The sequence below is a fragment of the Erinaceus europaeus genome, chromosome 11 (genome assembly GCF_950295315.1).
Source record: "Erinaceus europaeus chromosome 11, mEriEur2.1, whole genome shotgun sequence".
NCBI classification, from domain to species: Eukaryota; Metazoa; Chordata; class Mammalia; order Eulipotyphla; family Erinaceidae; genus Erinaceus; species Erinaceus europaeus.
This window is the reverse complement of record NC_080172.1, coordinates 50,634,350-50,640,349: the sequence shown is the minus strand read 5'-3', so window position 1 is coordinate 50,640,349 and position 6,000 is coordinate 50,634,350.

The window sequence follows — 6,000 nt, the reverse complement described above, 5'->3', positions numbered from 1 at the left end:
ATATTGGACTCTAAGTATTAGGTCCCAAGTTAGATCCCAGCACAACATGTGCCAAAGTGATGCTCTGGTGTTCTCTCTCTCATAAATAAAGAAATCTCTAGAACAAAAAGAAAGAGGATTAAGGAGTTTATTAGGAGCCAGTACACCCCCCCCCACACACACACACACATCATGCCAGGGTGTGTGGGCTCACATCTGAACCCCCCCTCATGGTAGCCCCCCAACCCTATCACTTCATGGCAAGTTTGGGAGATGAGTGTGTGAGAAAGGACTAGAGGGGCCGGGGCAGGGGCACTGAGGAAGCAGGTCTGTAAGGGGTGCAGAGTCTCGGTCTGAGAGGAACGGGAGTGGGATCCAGAGCCCCATAGGGTTCAGCAGGGGACCGGGGTACTTGGAAGATCTGCCCTGCTGCTCAGTGAACAGGGTTGAAAGAATGAATGAGTGGATGGTTTGCATGAAGTCAGACCACAGGAAGCATTTGGGAAAGGAAAGAGGCTCTCCACTCAGAGGAGGGGGCAAGAAGACAGCCCCCTCCCAGTACCCCCCCAAGCAGGAGGACAAGTGGGAGGTTATTCTGGGGTTTCTGCAGCCATGGGGTAAATATAGCTGGCTCGGGAGGAGGCAGGGTGCGGGGCCGGAGGTGGCTTCCTTAGTTTGTTTGGGGCTCTTCCTTATAAGGCCCGACTGCAAGGCAGAGGGTGAGGTCAGGGCTCCATTCTCCAGTGGCCCAGCCTGCTGTTGTCACTGTCGCCTGAGGCTGCCAGAGTCTCTGAGGAAATCAAAGGCCCTGGCTGGGCTCTGGCCAAGATTGCTCAGCAAGCACTTCTTTTCTCCTCCTTCTCCTTCTCCTTCTCCTTCTCCTTCTCCTTCTCCTTCTCCTTCTCCTTCTCCTTCAGTATTTATTTATTTACTTTTGCTTTCATTGCCCTTGTTTTATTGTTGTTATTGGTGTCGTCACTGCTGGATAGGACAGAGAGAAATGGAGAGAGGAGGGGAAGATAGAGAGGAGGAGAGAAAGACAGACACCTGCAGACCTGCTTCACTGCTTGTGAAGCGACTCCCCTGCAGGTGGGGAGCCAGGGGCTCAAACCGGGATCCTTACGCAGTTCTTTGCGCTTTGTGCCACATGTGCTTAACCCGCTGCGCTTAACCCGCTGCGCTTAACCCACTGTGCTACCACTGGACTCCCGTTCTTCTTTTTAAAATATTTATTTATTTATTCCCTTTTTGTTGCCCTTGTTGTTTTATTGTTGTAGTTATTATTGTTGTTGTTATTGATGTCATTGTTGTTGGATAGGACAGAGAGAAATGGAGAGAGGAGGGGAAGACAGAAAGGGGGAAAGAAAGACACCTGCAGACCTGCTTCACTGCCTGTGAAGCGACTCCCCTGCAGGTGGGAAGCCAGGGGGCTCAAACCGGGATCCTTATGCCGGTCCTTGCGCTTTGAGCCACATATGCTTAACCTGCTTAACCCGCTGCGCTACCACTTGACTCTCAAGCAGTCACTTCTTAAAGGACCCCTCAAAGGTTGGGGAGACAGGTTCTGCAAAAAGACTTTTATGCCTGAGTCTCTGAGGTCCCAGGTTCAACCCCTTGCATCACCAGAAGGCAAAGCTAAGCAGTGTTCTGGTAAAAAAAAATAAAAATAAAAATAAACAAATAGAAATGAAAAGATGAGGCCAGGTTGTGATACGCCTCTGTGAGTGCACAGGTTACCATGTGCAAGAACCAGGGTTCAAGCTCCTGCTCCCGACCTGTAGTAGGGGAAGTTTCACAAGTGGTGAAGCAATGCTGTAGGTGTCTCTCTGTCTCTCTCAGTCTCTGTCTCCCTTTCGCATCTCAATTTCTCTCTGTCCTAGCAATAATAGCGATGGTGATAATAATAATAAATATAATAACAATAATTGTTAAAAAGGCCTCCTCAGCTAGTGTACAGTGGAAGCCCAGCCAAGTCAGGGAGAGGGGTTCCAACAAAAGCCAAGCCAGGTCTTGGTATCCCATCCATAGATGGGCTGGGAGGGTTTTACTGTTCAAGTGGCAGAACCTAGTTGGGCTCCCCATGGCTGTGACCCCTGGGCCTCCACTCCCCTGTGCCCCCACCCCCCTGCCACCAGCCCCTCCCTGGGGAGCCAGCTGTTGTCACTGGAAGCTCCCTGTGGTGTCACAGCTGCTGTCAGCAATGCCAGGCCCAGCAAGCATGGAAGGAGGAATGTGACTTAATTCTGGCTGGAATGTGCCCTCTGACAGGGGAGTGGGGAGGCCAGGATGCCCAGGAAGACAGGTGTGAGGATAGGCCTGTCCCTCTAAGAGGTCTCATTTCCATGTCACAAGAAGGGTCCCAAAGCTGGGGATCTGGTGGGGAGGTAAGAAAGAGAGGGCCTGGAGTCTTGCTGTCTCAAGGAGTGGAGCAGGAAAGACGGGGGGGGGGGGGGGGGGGGGGGGGGGGCTCCCAGAGGGCCTGCTGCAGGGTCCTCAGGTTCAACTTCTACATCTCCTCTTCTCCTCTCAAGCCCACCTGTGATTTCACTGCTTCTGGGCCACATTCCATTTGGGTAGGGAGGGAGTGAGAGAGATATCACAGCATCAGAGCTTCATCTGGTGCCATAGCACCTCCTTTGTAGTGCCAGGGCTCAAACCTGGGCTTGCACATGGCAAAGGCAGGTGCCCTATCCAGTTAATTATCTCTGATTTTCTCCCTTCTTTTGGATACAGTATCCCTGCACCCCATCAGGCTGATCTATTTTGCAACACTGGAGAACATTCTATAAGCAGTGGCTTCCGTCTCTGCTCCCCTTCCCTTCTGCTGATCCCACATTCTGGGGTGTTGGCTGTCCCTCTCCCTAGTCTGAGCTGGTCTTGAATCTGTGGTGCTTACACCCACAGCTCTGCCCCAAAGGGATGGAGCCCTGGACTGGAGTCCTCCTCCTCTTCAGCTTTCTCCACCTCCATTCACCCTCCCCTCTCACCACTCAACATCCCAGGACTCAGCTGTGCTCCAGAAATAATTCCAGGCAGGTGTGGGGGCCACTGTCAAGGAAACACCTCTTAGCAGCTGGGGGTTCAGCTGCTGCCAAGCCGCCAGGACCCCAGAAAGAGTGACTGGGGGACTTGGAGCGGGAGCTGCCCAGTTGGCCCTGGTTCCCTCCTGGGGCCCATGAGACTCCTTGCTAAAGAAAGTCTTATCAGCTGCCTCTTCCCCATCTCCTTTGTCTACACCCCCTTCCTTCTCCCTGGCCCCTCCCCAACTCTGGAACCCGTATGTATCTACTGAATTTTGCCTATTCTAGTTTCCTCATCTGCTAGGAAGTGAGAGGGCAGGGGGAGCTTCAGCCAGCTTGTTAGGGGAACTGAGTCACAGAGCAATGCCCCTTGCCAAAGATGCTAAGAATTCCCAGGCACCACTCAGAGTCCACAGAGCCTGGGCAGAGGGTGCTGGGCTGCCCCCTGGAAGCTGCCTTGCAGAGAGCTCAGTTAACCAGAGATGCAGAAACCAAGGGACAATCATCAGGAAAAAAGCAGAAGCCACAGACCCATCGCTCCACGATTAGACTAGCCAGAGGCTTGGGGTGGGGGTGATGGGGCCTTTCACCAGGTCCTCTGTGCTCCCTGTCTTTGCTCTCCTCTCATTCTCCCATCCCTCTCTCTCCCTCTGCTCTCAGTGCTCCGTCTCCAGGAGGACAACCCTGGGCAGTAGGCAGAGTGCTGGACCTCAGGACAGCTGTGTAGCTGGGGTGTGGGAAGCCCTGCACAACTGAGAGGGGGTGAGGTGGCAGCAGTGGGGAGGAGGGGGGAATGCCCTCTAGCCCTGGGACATTTTTGGAAGTCTTTGGGAGTGGCTGGTGACTAAAGGCAGCAGGGACAATGGGATGCTTTATCTCTGTGGGCAGGACACAGATCCACAGACAGGGCCTAGAGTGGGAGCAGAGGCCAGCAAGGTCAGGGCTTGGGGGCCAGGGGAAAGGGTGGGAGGAGTGTGTGGCTCAGGGCAGCCTGGAGAGACTGGGGATCCTGGGAGGTAGACAAGTCCCTGACCCCCTCCCCACCAAAAAAAAAAAAAAGAAGAAAAGAAAACCGGTTTCCTCGCTTCATATGTACATAGATACCCTCAGGCCCCTCACTCCCAGATGTTTAATAACTTTCCCAGGGGTTGGCAGGGTGGTCAGAGTCAGATCTGCATGTGCTGGGAGCCAGGAGCCAGGAGCGAGGCTAGGGTGCTCCTACTGCAACCACCACCAACCCCCCCAAAGAAATAGGGTGATTCTTCATAAGGGACTTAGTTCTCTCCAGTGGACCAAGACAGGTCTCTCTCTCCCTCTCTCTCTCTCTCTCTCCCTCTCCTTGACTCAGCAGGGTGCTGAGTCACCCCCTCCCCTTCCCCAGGAAGCCCAACAAAGCCAAGAGAGGGCTTCCTTTTCCGAAGTCCTGCCCCAGCAGCGGGGCAGGTGACAGGGATTGGGGAGAGAACTGTAGTTCCAACTCTCTCTCACCCTCTGGGGGCCATCCCTGGCCCCGAGAGGGTGTGTATGGGGTCCCTGGAAAAGCACTGAAGACAGGCTGGGACATTAAAGCTTCCAGCTTACTGCCAGGGTTTCTGAGAAACGCAGCCAGCTGGCTAAGCTCCACCGCTGGAACCGGGGCCACAGCTCACCTGTTCAGGTATCTGCCTCACATGTGCCCCAGGTCCAGGTTAGAGTCCTAGCACTACATGGGAGTGTCAAGTTCTTGGGGAAAGCTCTGGTGCTCTCTTCTTCACTCTCTGTTGAGTGAGCAAGTGCTTTAGGGTAATACAGGATAAAATGGGGTCTGTTTTGACTCCCAAGATCATCCTCTTCTCTTAAGGAACAGAACCTTGAGGCTGGAAGGTGGTACAGTGGCGAAAGCATTGGACTCTGGGGCATGAGGTCCTGAGTTCAACCCCATGTATCACATGTGTTAGAGTGATGCTCTAGTGTTTCCCCCCCCTCTCTCTCTCTCTCTTTCTCTTCTTTTCTTTCTTGCTCCCCCCTTCATAAATAAATACATCATAGGGAAAACAAAACCAAAATTAATCCTTATCTAATAACCTTGGTCCCTAACCATGCCAGGCTGGGCTGTGTATGGGGAAGGTGGGGCAGAGTGAAGATAGGAATGTGGTGGCAGGTGGGTTCCAGAGTCCAGGGTGTCTATGTCAGAAGCCAGCAGGTTTGAGGTTTACACAGAGGGGCTAGGAGCTAGGCAAGTAAGGCACGAGAGAGACCTCAGCTCCTACAAGCAGGCACCGGGTCTCCGGCTTGCTTCAGTCTCTGGGCTTGTCCTGCTGGGAGTCTGTCTCCCCAGGTCTTAATGGTGCCCGGTTTCACTGCTGCCCGGAGCAAGGACAGAGCCTTGGTCGCGGTGGTGAGTGTGGACGGCAGCGGGCACTAGCAGGTATGCACATGGCCTTGTACCTGTGTTTGGGGGTGGAGTTTGGTGGGAGGAGGTTCCTCAGCAGAAAAACGCACCCCCATCGTGAAGACAGCACCCCAAGACTTGGCCATAAGGTACAAAAGGCCCGGAAGCGCACTCTCGATGCAGCACACGGATGAGCGCAAACGTGCACACAGCTGCTGCTTGTTCTCCCGGGATCTAAGTGACCTCATCGTCCCAGCCTCCGCTGACTCACCGCCAGCTCAGCCTGACCGGAAGTCGCAGCTCCCTCCAGCCCCCCAGTCGACCCTCCCGCGGCCAATCCGGAGATCTCGCCAGAAGCACCTCTGAAAGAGTGGATGCAGCGCCCCCTGGCGGCGGCCTGGGACATACACCCTCGCGTCGGCGCGCCCTAGTCTGAGCGCCCTCTACCGGTCGCTGTCCAGCGGCGCTACAGGCCGTGGCAGGGCCCTGCCTGTCATTTGCCACCCTCTCTCCTATATATATATCCCCTCCCCTCCTTCCTACTTTCTCTTTTTTAACCAGAGCTTTGTTAAGTTCTGGATTCCGGTGGTATTTGGATTTAAACCTGTTACCTTTTGTGCCATGGGCATG